Below are 12,754 nucleotides of genomic sequence, written 5' to 3'. Positions count from 1 at the left end.
TTTTAAGATTGTTTGCAGTTTTTTCACTAAACTGATCAAAATAACAAAAATACTTATTCATTCTAAAAAAGAATACTTATTGTGCATAAAAAGAGAATAGAAATATATGTTGTATCATGCTAAGAAAATTATATGTTTATTAAGATAAAATATACATATATTGAACTTCATGTAATAATGAAAAATGCTTCTTAGTTCGAATTTCTATGTGTGAGTGATAAATAAAAAATATTAATCTCTCTGTTTCAATTTGTTTGTTCTGTTTTGACTTAGAATGCAGTTTAAGAAATTAAGGAAGATTTTTTAATCTTGTGATTTTAAATTAAAAATATGTGATATATAGTAAATGTCTTTTAATCTTGTGATCATAAATATGTTATGTGGAGTTGGAACTAAGAAAAGAAACAAAACATTATTTTTTAATAGATTATAAAGAAAAATATGATAGATTAATTGAAATGAATTGGATAGATTTCAAGATGATAATATATAATGATTTGTGATTTTTTATATAAGATATAATTCAATCTATCAGAAAAATTAACTTCGAATCCTAATAAATTTGTGTCATTATAGTAAAGATTAAATAAATTAAATATTAGACTTGAGTGTTTTACAACTTAAAAAAATGAATCTACCCATCGTTAATACCAATTATTTAAAAATATTATTGGGTTAATTTAATTTAATATTTTCTATTCAGTATTCAATATTCATATTGGAGTTCGATTAATTCTAACATGCGCCGAAATAAGGCCCATTCGGATAGAGTGCTCCCTACTAAGAATTTTTTTCCTATAAAAAACTCATAATTAAGATATTTGGAAGAAGTACATCATTCAATGCAATGATGCACTATATTCTTTGATGGTTATTTTAATATTTTTATACTAAATTTTTTATCAGAATCAATATTAATTAATGTTGATCAAAATGTCATAGAAGTACCTTTTTAATATTTGTTAAATAACGATTAATAATCAATTATATTGGCCAAGAATCTAGTATATCTTTCTATTTTATTATATATTTTTATATATATAAAGGTGAAGAGAGGACGACCAATGGCATTTTTGATATTCTTGCTTCATTTTAGCGTAAAACGATAATTATGTCATCAGTTGAGATGAAGACTCTAGAATACTCTGTCTTTCTCATCTTTTCAGAAATGAAAACAACTCTTCTCTCATCTTCTCATCCGAGTGTCTCTAGGTGTGTTTTCGTTATAAATTTTGTTCACACTTTTTTCCTGTTGACTTCGAGATAAAATCATGGATTTACAGCCCTCCCCGAAATTTTTTAGATGCTTTGTATGATTCTATATATATAAAAAAAAGATTTTGCAGGTGTGAAAGAAATCAAGAATTTTCTATTATATAGAAAGGTGAAGAGAGGACGACCAATTTCATTTTTGATATTCTTGCTTCATTTTAGGGTAAAACAGTAATTATGTCATCAGTTGAGATGAAGACTCTAGAATGCTCTGTCTTTCTCATCTTTTCAGAAATGAAACAGAAATGAAAACAACTCTTTACTCATCTTCTCATCCGAGTGTCTCTAGGTGTGTTTTCGTTATAAATTTTGTTAACACTTTTTTCCTGTTGACTTCGAGCTAAAATCATGGATTTATAGCCCTCCCTGGAATTTTTTAGATGCTTTGTATGATTCTATAATCAACATGCATTCACATTCTCGAGCTCAATCTAAGAAAGGGAAACCGTAGCCTACCTTTAAGCCGATCACACGCGCTCCAAAATCACTTCTCCAGAGTTTTCCCTTTCCGAACGGTCTCGAAACGATACCCCGCTATCAAAAATAGAATCACAACGTTATTACAGTCGTTTAGACACCAAAATCACAACAAACGGAGACGGGTCAATTTTGGAGTCAAATCGAGATTCGTGGGACCCGCGCAGGAAATTCCGAAATTAACCCCAAAAGTGGGTCCTAACCAGTTCCCCCAGCTCATGTCCCATAATAGGACACAATTCGGGGCTCGGGAACAACACAATATCAACAAGCAACTAAAACCCAAATTTTCTCAAAAGAATAGAAATGGGACAGCAGCTAATTCAGCGTTTTTACCAAAAACGGACGATCTACAGTAAAATCTAACAACACCACAATGTTCTCCTCGAAAAACCACTCAAGATAGCCTCAAAAATCACCAAAATCGGATCTAAAATGGCTAAGAAAACAAGTCTCAAAAATTCCCAAAATCAAGTTCACAAAAAGNTAATTATGTCATCAGTTGAGATGAAGACTCTAGAATGCTCTGTCTTTCTCATCTTTTCAGAAATGAAACAGAAATGAAAACAACTCTTCTCTCATCTTCTCATCCGAGTGTCTCTAGGTGTATTTTCGTTATAAATTTTGTTCACACTTTTTTCCTGTTGACTTCGAGCTAAAATCATGTAAGGGGCAGGTGGGTTCAATGATGATAGCCAACATTGACAGTGAAGAAGAGTAACCGTTAAGTGATTTTTGTGAGTCTGCTTAGAAACATAAGAAATTACTTTTCTTACCTTGTTAACCCATTTGTTTCAAAAATCTAACCTCACATTGATATTTTATGAAGAAAGTAAAAATAAAATTAGATGCAAAGAAGAAGTGTGCATGTTTGGAAAGAGAAAGATGAAGAAACAGAATAGAGGGATATCTAAGGGGACTAGATCTAGAAAGATCTTTAAGGATATATTTGTTATTTTACACAATATTTTTAAATTTTCTCTTAATTTTATTATATATAATGTACTTTTACTTTTCCCTAAATTCTTTCCACGTGGCACAAACAGCAAATACAAATGCCAAACTATCTTTCTTTCTCTAGAAATTTCCACTCACGCTTTAAATAATTTTTAACGCTTCACATCCTTTCCGACAATTGCTTACCAATTTTCTATTTCGAGCCTGGTCTACTCTTTTAATTCGGGTAAGTTCTTCGACAATTTCCTAATTCCTTTCTCAATTTTTTTTTATCTTCATCAAAAACATATATATATTGTTCTCTTTGGTTAATATGCTGCATTTCAAAGAAATTCATTAATCCTTCGTCATATTTCTCAGGATATTTTGTAGTGCTTTGTTAAATGGTAGGATGTGCATCGACATTCATGACTCGACTTAGAACAAGTAAGATGTTTGCTTTCCTCTTTTCATTATGTTACATTCATTTTTCAAAAGTTAATCCATTTTAACATAATGTTGCTCCAGTATCTCTGGCAGCAACATATGTAAGAAGTAGGATGCAAGTAGCTCACAAGTAATAATTGTTAATGAAACTTTTTTGTAAAAAGATGGAAATATTATTACGTTGCTATTCTTGAATTGGTCAAGGGTGTTATAAAACATTTATTCATATATGGGTAGTCTTATTCATCTATGAGTTCACTTCTTTTTATTTTAAAATCACTCTGAATCTACAATGTCTTTTGCTTTTTTTCTCAAATTTCTCTTTGTTCTTTTTTATGTCTAAAGTTGATGTCATTATTGTTTCGTCTTATATCTTCCCAATTTAATGGTTAAAGTGACAACTTTTGTATGCAACTGCCGTCTTTATTTATGGTTACATAGTGATCCTTTAGAGAATAGCATAGTACGTGAATTTCTTTGGGTTTTAGAATACATAATAATTAAGACTTGAGGCATCGCTTTACTAAAAAATATCGTAACTGGACTAAGTCGAGTGTCCCTGAAATAATGTTGATGATCTAAGAAGCAGCGTTAACTGAATGGTACGAAGTAGGACATCATATAAAAAAAAAGATGCTTAAGTTTAATAGCGCAAGTTAATAATTTGGTGCACCAATAGTTTGAAATATAAGACGCGAGGGATGGTGAAATTTCAATGTAGAGTTTACTTCTTTTGAGTTTAGCATTAGACAAATTTTACTAAGTGATGAATTTGAGAAACTATTACTCTTCTTATGAATAAGTGTATCTAATCAAAAACAAGATAGTTGTCAACAAGTAAAAGTGGGGTTGTGGATATTTGAAAGTGGAGAAAAAAATTTCTTAGTGCAATATACAAGGACACTCCTAGGCTACAACAACTATAGAAAAATATAATTTACTTTTCATAACATGTGTTATTTTATCACTATTAACTTTTGTATGTTGTGATGCTTCAATAGTTCTATTCAATTTCTTATTGTGTCTTTTCCTTAGCGTAATATACATACTTAAGCAACCTTTAGCAAAAGAATACGTTATACTATAAAATTCACTAATTTCATTAGCATCGTTGAAATTCAATAGACTATTATGAAATATGGGAGGATATTTCAATTATTGTAGTAGAAATGTTTATCTTTCCGAAATTCAATAAAATGCAACTGAAAGTGCGAACAAAAACTTGGGCTGCAAATTCTTATTTATAAATAAAACATTGTATTTTGCTAACATTCTCTTCTTCTTCTTTATTTTATTTTTTTGGTAAATTCAGTATACTATTGCTTAAGTATTTTCCTAATATGAAGGTTCTAAAATTGTGGTATGATGAGGTAAAGCTCTTCATCTTTTTCACTAATTCTGTGTACAAATTGCATTTCTTTTATATAGTTGTTTGAAAAGCAAGTTGTAATCTTTATAAAATTTAAAGTTGATTAACATAAAAGGATTCTTTCAAGAACATAAGATGGTGAAATTGCTTGAAAACTGGCGTCACTAAACTTTCTAAAGAAAATTTTATTGATAATTACAATAATGCTAAACTATGAACCTTAATCTACCGATCGAGTTTCTCAGCTAGCAGGACGTAAGGAGCCAACTCGGACAAAACCTGATAACAGAAGCAGGAATTTCATTATCCTTTTCCTTTGTATGGGTGGAAACCTAAAAGAGAAAAATAAGCACATAATACTATGGCTTACCACAGGAGGAACCATTGGAGCATTCTCAGCGGTAGCAGAAAGTTCCCCATTTAGGGCACCAATAACAACCTCAGCTATTTCAATTGTAACTCCTTCCTATTAAAACAAGATTTCAAACACACAATTCAAGGGACAGGACAACGTATAATAAAAATCAAATAATAGGACAAGGAGGTACAAATGATTTAAATGTGGATGATTATGCTTCTTTTGTGCTAACTCTAAGATGAGGTATAACAGTGACATTTGGTATGATGAGGTAGAGCTCTTCATCTTTTTCAGTAATTCTGAGTACAAATTACAAGCGGAGCTTGATTGCGAAGAGAGCTCAATCAAGTTAATTCATTTCCTCTATGAAGATAAAGACGCATAATTGATACTATTAGATTCTGAACTCAACTCATAACTTTCTTTGAGCAATGGATAAATGTTATAAAAGTGTTGGGTTTTATTTGCCCTGAATTTCTTACCATAAATAGGTTTTTCTTTTAGGAAAAAGTTTTGGATTGGCTAGTCCTTTTCTTGTAGGAAAAGGTTTAGGACTCTATAAATAGAGGTTTGTTCCTTCTAACTTAATCAGCATTCACAATGTAGTCTTAAGGGCTTTGAGAGTTTTGGTTAGGGGGAGAATTTGTGGGTCACAAGCTTGATACGTTATCACTTGTGTGAACCTCTCATGTATTCCGAGTGAATTGGTTGAGGTTATCTCTCTATATTTTGTACTCTCATGTTTATATAGTGGATTGCTCATCTTCTTTGTGGGCGTAGGTCGATTGACCGAACCACGTTAAATCTTTGTGTCTTTGTATATTTCTCGTTTGCCTTCTTACTCATGGTCTTTCGAGATTCGCTTTGCTAGCTTCCGCATTACACCTGTTTATTTCGGTCCTAACAAGTGGTATCAGAGCCAGATTCAATGATAGAATCATGTTTAGTGGTTCGATAATCGATGATTGAACCAAGTTAGAAAGATGGGTGTTCATCTTGGCGGGCATAGTTCTAGCCGCAACCTTTTTGACAGTAATGAAGATTTTTGTTGGAGAAATTGTTTCAGAGAAGTTCTCTGTGTTGATACATAGATTTGATGGAGGAGATTATGGAGAGGAGAAGCAAGCTGTTGAAGATTATGTGAAGAAGGTGGACAAATTTATTTTGACAGAAATTCAAGCCAAGGGGGAGATTTGTTGGGTTTTATTTGCCCTGAATTTCTTACCATAAATAGGTTTTCCTTTTAGGAAAAAGTTTTGGATTGGCTAGTCCTTTTCTTGTAGGAAAATGTTTAGGACTCTATAAATAGAGGTTTGTTCCTTCTAACTTAATCAGCATTCACAATGTAGTCTTAAGGGCTTTGAGAGTTTTGGTTAGGGGGAGAATTTGTGGGTCACAAGCTTGATACGTTATCACTTGTGTGAACCTCTCATGTTTTCCGAGTGAATTGGTTGAGGTTATCTCTCTATATTTTGTACTCTCATGTTTATATAGTGGATTGCTCATCTCCTTTGTGGACGTACGTTGATTGACCGAACCACGTTAAATCTTTGTGTCTTTGTATATTTCTCGTTTGTCTTCCTACTCATGGTCTTTCGAGATTTGCTTTGCTAGCTTCCACATTATACCTGCTTATTTCGGTCCTAACAAAAAGTAGCACGAAATGCTCTTGAATTTTTACAAAAAAAATGAAACTCAACTCATTTCAATGATAGAACTTTGGAGATACATATTTCAAAAGTTTTCATGCGCAAGAAATATGGTCGAAATGGAGCATTAGGATAAATTTGTTGACATAATGAGGGGATTGTCCGTTTAGAATTTAGATGGCCTGAGATGAATAAGATGTTGATTGGATGGATGACTTGGTTTAAATAGCAAGTATCATACGTTGTATTCTACAATACAAAAAGATAACTCAGAGTTTTAATGCATTAGTGACACTTGAAAGTGAAACATGTTTGTCATTTTCACTTGTAATCAATGAAATAGTTAGTTACGATATTGAGTTACTGCTAATTGTGATTTATTGTTGTTTTAATATAGGTGTTCAATGTACTCGATAAATTGGTCTCTTCTGACTCTCAACTGTTTGCCAAGATGGAGAATGAAGTAAGAATTGCGTGATGTGTGAGATTTTCACCTAACCCTCCTTGGCAAAAAATTATCAATGTAATTCTTTACTTTTTATGTATACGTTTAGATTTTGAGTCCCCTGTATACAAAATTCACTTTGATGGAAATCTTAGATTCGTCATTGTTGGCAGATGTGTGATTCTCAACAAAACATTGTGTGCTTGGATTCTCATCTAATTTTGATTCAGTTGATTGATTTTGAAGATGAAGACGACTCAGGTTTTTCCTGAAGAATGCACAAGAAGTATGTGGTTTAATGTTCATTTAAAAGTGTTAAAGAAACCATTATGATGTTTGATTTTTTTGCAACTTGTTATTCTTACACTATTTGTCGCTAATATCCAAACACAACTTACCAGTGCATTATTTGTATTTTAGGTCAAGCTTTAATCACATTATTCAATCTATGTATCAGGTGGTTTTAGAAGCATTGAAACTCCACCATAATGAGCTATTGACTACAAAATGAGGCACTAATCAGGTAAAAACCGATCTAAGCTTCTACTACTTGGTTAATGTTGACCTCAAATAGTCATTTACTTATTAGAATACAAGGTAATGTTGATGATTGTTAAAATTATTTCATCAGATTCTACATAATTATTTTACAACTTCTTGTGCATTGAGAAAGATTTTGATAATTGACAAATAGAGGAACAGATGAAAGGAACCGGTTGCAACGACATGTTCCTTTCAGATCAAATTCGACTGGGATAAGGAGAACGTCAACCACGCGAATTAGATGTTATAAAGCAGTGGAAGAGTTGCTTATTCAACAAGAAAGCAATGCAAAAAGGTTTCCTTAAAGAAATCCAAAGCGAAGTAGGAAGCATGAACAAAATAGGAAACATAAGCAAAGAAGGAAGTCGAGTATGAGTATGTAACATCCGGTAAGTTGAAATAACTATGAAGAGGCTTAAAAATAGGAAATAGTCATTTTTGGAAAAAAATTCAAAAATACTGGAATTTGGGTAAGTGTGGGAAATCAGTGAGTTTTGGCCAACTTTGACCAGTCATAACTCCTAGCTCAGGATGATTTAGGAGTATTCCCAGTTATGTTTGGAAATCCCTTGGAATGATCTTTCCAACGCCGCCGAGTTTGCTCGATTCCGAGTTCGTATGAGCGAGTAATGCCCTTTGAAATTTGGGCAGTTGGCAGGGAATCCGTCCGGAAATTTTAAGGGCATTTTGGTCTTTTCCCTAGCCATTTCTTTTGGGGTTATATTGTTGTGTTAGGCTGATTTTTGGATCATTTGGTCCCATTTTAAAAGAGTGAAAGCTAGGGCCTGAGAGTGAAGAAGAGAAGAAGAGGAGAAGAATAGGAGAAAGAGGAGATCAAGTAAGTTTCCGTCGTGGATATCGTCGGGGTGATCCCCACTAGGTATGTGAGTTCTTAGTGTTTGTTTGATCTTTTCCCCCACATGCCCAACTAGTTTTATTTCCGAGAAAAGCTTGGTTTGTGTTGTTGAAGTTGTTGGTTTGTGCTGTTGAAGTTGTTGGTTGTGTTATTCGAAGTTCTTGTGGGTTTAGTACATGATTTGATTGTGTTTTTGAGTTGAATCTCTTGTTTTTTGAGGGATTTTATGATCCTTAGTGTTTGGAGTTGAAACCCTTGAAGTTAGGGTGGTTTAGAGTTGGAAAAAAAGGAAGAAAAATCGAGTTTTCTGGGGAAAAAGGTGGCGCGTCGCGCCTGCCAGCGCTCCCCAAAGGAGCTTCTGAGCTTTCCCCCTTGGGACGCCGCGCCTAGAAGAGCGCCAGCAGGTCCCCTCTGAGCTTCAAGGGCTGGCGCTCCGCGCCTTGCAGAGCGCCAAGGGTGCCAAGTTCCCCCATTCTTTTCACACTTTCTCATGCATGTTCCTTGGTTTTGTACCTATGTTCCCTAATTGTTTCCAACACTCCAAGGTACGTTTAAAGGTCAAGAACTCATCTATAACGTGTGGTCCTATACCTTGAATCCACAATCCAATTCAAGGCGAGTTAGTATCAAGTCAAAGTAAAGTTAGAGTCAACTCAAGTAAGGTTAAGAAGTAAGCCCAAACAAGTCCTCAAAGCTTTTCAAGAGTCGTTTTTGAACGTTTTAACTTCGTTTCACGTTTCAAGTCAAGCAAGAGTATAGAGTTTCAAGTTAAGCAAAGAGTATAGAGTTTCAAGTTAAGTCAAAAACATAAAGTTGAGTTCATTTCTCAAAGTTATTAGGGAACTATGTATTCCCAAAGAAGTTCTAAAGAAATGATTTTTTTACATTTAAACAAGGTTGGAAACTGAGATTTCCAAAGAGCCTTCAGGCTAGCTTTTGAGTAATTATCTCAAATCAGCAGGAAGACATATGTTTTAAAAACATAAGAGGCAGTACATTTTTGGGAGTAGTATCGAGCACCGAATTGGGGGAGCGTTCAAAGAACCCACAGCCCCCATAGAACCATGTTAGCCACCATGGGTAGAAAATGATCATATTTTTTAGATGAATCCTTTTCCAGATAGACTAATGGAACCATTAGGCAGTTCAGGTCTTATACCTTTGGCCGGGTATAATATTCTCTGGCAGCGTGAGGTCGATCGATGTATCATCACTATAGCTCTTATGTGATGGTTCTCGGTTAGAGAAACTCCCACAACAGTTATTGTATTTTCTTACACAGAAAGTATTATATTTTTATATACATCAGTTCATTTGTATTTCTATATACATCTCAGGCTTATTATATCTTTGTATACAAACAGAGTTTATAGCATGTTTTAAGCAGTCTTTCTTTATATCGCACTTGTTTTAAAATTGTCTTATATTGAAAGAAGTCAGTCAGGTTGAGTTGAGCCAGGTAAGCTATTCAGTTTCTTCCAGATTTTCCTTCTAGCCTTTGTTACTTAGTTTTCCAGCTCGCATACTCGTACATTCAATGTACTGATGCCAGTTGGCCTGCATCTTATGACGATGCAGATACAGGTACCCCGGATCAGCATCCTGCACGTCGTTGATCCAGCTGAGCACTTCAGAGTCAGTGGTGAGCCTCATTGCTTTTCGGAGGACTCGATTGTTTTGCATTATTGAGTTTTGTTTTATTAGGATGTTGTGGGGTCTGTCCCAACATCCATCTCAGTACCTTAGAGGCTTCATAGATAGTCAGTCAGTTAGTTTTGAGTCTCTCATCTATGTATATATGTAAATATCCTATTTTGAGATTCGAGTTGCCTTTGTGGCCAGCTTATATAAGTTAAGTTATTTTCTAACCTTGCATTTGCATTGAGCTATTATGTTAAGTTAGGTTTCCACTGAGTTAAGAAAGCCAGGCCAAGGGTTCGCTTGGGGCCAGAAATGGTCTCCGAGTACCGGTCCCACCCAGGGTGTAGGCTCGGGGCGTGACAAACTTGGTATCAGAGCACAGAGTTCTAGAGTCCTATGGAATCTATGAAGTCGTGTATGTAGAGTCCTAGTTGTCGGTGTGAAGTGCGCCACATCTATAATTGGGAGGCTACAATATTTAGGAAGATTTCTTACTTCTTTCACACACATCTCGTGCGTTAGAGTTAATCTCTAAAAAGTTTCTTTTTAATCCGTGCTTGCGTGTGTTTCAGATAATCATGCCTCCATTAAGGGTTGGCAGAGGGCGTCTTCCTAGAGGTTATGTTGATAAGCAAGAGTTAACTTATGCCCCGGGAGCACAACCACAAGGGGAAGTTTCTAATGCCGAGTTTAGAGAGGCAATTAGAATTCTGAGTCAAGCGGTAACTAATCAGATTGGTCAGCAAAGGGGAGTTCGACATGAATGAGCTGACACTTTTAGGATCTGTGAGTTCTTCGAGATGAATCCTCTGAGTTTCATGGGTTCGAGCACTACTGAGGATCTAGAGGACTTCATTGAGGAGTTGAAGAAGATTTTTGATGTGATGCATGTGGCAGATACTGAGCGGGTTGAACTAGCTGTGTATCAATTGAAGGATGTTGCTAGAACTTGGTTCAACCAGTGGAAAGAGGGCAGAGCTGAGAATGCACCACCTGCGAGTTGGGCCGGTTTTGAGGAAGCTTTCTTAGGGCATTTTTTTCCTCGAGAATTGAGAGAGGCCAAGGTACGTGAGTTCCTCACACTTAAGCAGGAGTCTTTGAGTGTTCATGAGTACAGTCTGAAGTTCACCCAACTATCCCGCTATGCTCCGGAGATGGTTGCGGACATGAGAAATAAAATGAGCTTGTTTGTTGCTGGGCAGTCTCGGTTGTCAAGTAAGGAAGGTAGGGCTGCAATGCTTATTGGGGACATGGACATATCTAGGTTGATGGTCTATGTGCAACAAGTTGAGGAAGAGAAGCTGAGGGACAAGGAAGAGTTCAGAAATAAGAAGGCTAAGACCGGTATGAGCCCGGGCAACAGAAAGGTAATGTGAATCGTCCGTCCTTCCAACAAAGGCAAAAGGGACCTGCTCCATCATCTGCTAGAGCACCTACACCCAGATACAAAGGTGAATTTTATGGCAAGAATTCGAAGGACTTCTGGGCTAGACCAGCACAATCTTCTGGTAGTGTGGCGCAAGGGAGTAGTAAGCCTCCTGCCTGCGCCAAGTGTGGTAGGAACCACTCAGGTATTTGTCGAGAGGGATCCATTGGTTGTTTCAAGTGTGGTTAGAATGGACATTTCATGAGAGAGTGTCCAAAGAATAGGCAGGGTAATAGGGGCAATAGAGCACAGTCTTCTTCAGTTGTTCCACCAGACAGGACGGCACCTAGAGGAGCTACTTCTAGTACTGGCAGAGGAGCAAACCGCCTCTATGTTATCACCAGTCGCCATGAGCAAGAGAACTTTCCTAATGTTGTCACTGGTATGATCAAAGTCTTTACTTTTGATGTGTATGCTTTGCTAGACCCAGGAGCAAGTTTATCTTTTGTAACTCTTTATGTTGCAAATAAGTTTGATGTTCTTCCTGAAAGACTTTGTGAACCATTTTGTGTTTCTACACTTGTTGGGGAGTCTATTCTAGTAGAAAGAGTTTATCGTGATTGTCCTGTTTCTATCAATGACAAGAGCACCATGGCTGATTTGGTTGAGTTAGACATGGTAGATTTCGATGTCATTCTAGGTATGGATTGGCTTCATGCCTGTTATGCATCATTAGACTGTAGAACTCGAGTGGTCAAGTTTCAGTTTCTGAATGAGTCAGTCTTAGAGTGGAGTAGGAGTTCAGCAGTACCTAAGGGTCGTTTCATTTCGTACCTTAAGGCAAGAAAGTTAGTTTCGAAGGGTTGTATTTATCACTTAGTCCGAGTTCATGACTCTAGTGTTGAGATACCTCTTTTCCAATCAGTTCCTATAATAAGAGAGTTTCCAGAAGTTTTTCCTGATGATCTACCCGGAATTCCTCCTGTGAGAGAAATAGATTTTGGCATAGATCTCATTCCAGATACTCGTCCTATCTCTATTCTGCCATATAGAATGGCACCAGCAGAGTTGAAAGAGTTGAAAGAGCAGTTGAAAGATCTTCTAGATAAGGGTTTCATTCGACCAAGTGTCTCGCCTTGGGGTGCTCCGGTCTTGTTTGTGAGAAAGAAGGATGGTCCCCTTAGGATGTGTATAGATTACCGCCAGTTGAACAAGGTTACCATCAAGAACAAGTACTCTCTTCCGAGGATTGATGATTTTTTCGATCAGCTTCAGGGTGCCACTTGTTTTTCAAAGATTCGCCTCAGATCAGGCTATCATCAGTTAAGAGTAAGGGAAGGTGATATTCCAAAGATAGCTTTCAAGACCAGGTACAGTCATTATGAGTTTTTAGTC

At 35.9% G+C, this 12,754-nt stretch overlaps 1 long non-coding RNA gene across 2 annotated transcripts; it reads left to right on the top strand.

Annotated features, from left to right (window-relative positions):
• The first annotated feature begins 3,062 nt into the window (after nucleotides 1–3,062).
• On the top strand, nucleotides 3,063–7,026 carry LOC125849355 (uncharacterized). 2 transcript variants are annotated; one of them, XR_007444613.1, is made up of 4 exons: nucleotides 3,063–3,132; nucleotides 4,445–4,502; nucleotides 4,747–5,207; nucleotides 6,906–7,020. It is a non-coding gene; the product is annotated as an uncharacterized LOC125849355 (long non-coding RNA). The 2 variants fall into 2 exon arrangements; XR_007444614.1 differs by lacking the exon at nucleotides 4,747–5,207 and having other exon boundaries at nucleotides 6,906–7,026.
• The last annotated feature ends 5,728 nt before the right edge of the window (nucleotides 7,027–12,754 follow it).

The sequence above is a fragment of the Solanum stenotomum genome, chromosome 12 (assembly GCF_019186545.1).
Source record: "Solanum stenotomum isolate F172 chromosome 12, ASM1918654v1, whole genome shotgun sequence".
NCBI lineage: Eukaryota > Viridiplantae > Streptophyta > Magnoliopsida > Solanales > Solanaceae > Solanum > Solanum stenotomum.
Note: the sequence above shows the minus strand (reverse complement) of the source record. Positions and strands in the feature narration are given on the sequence as shown.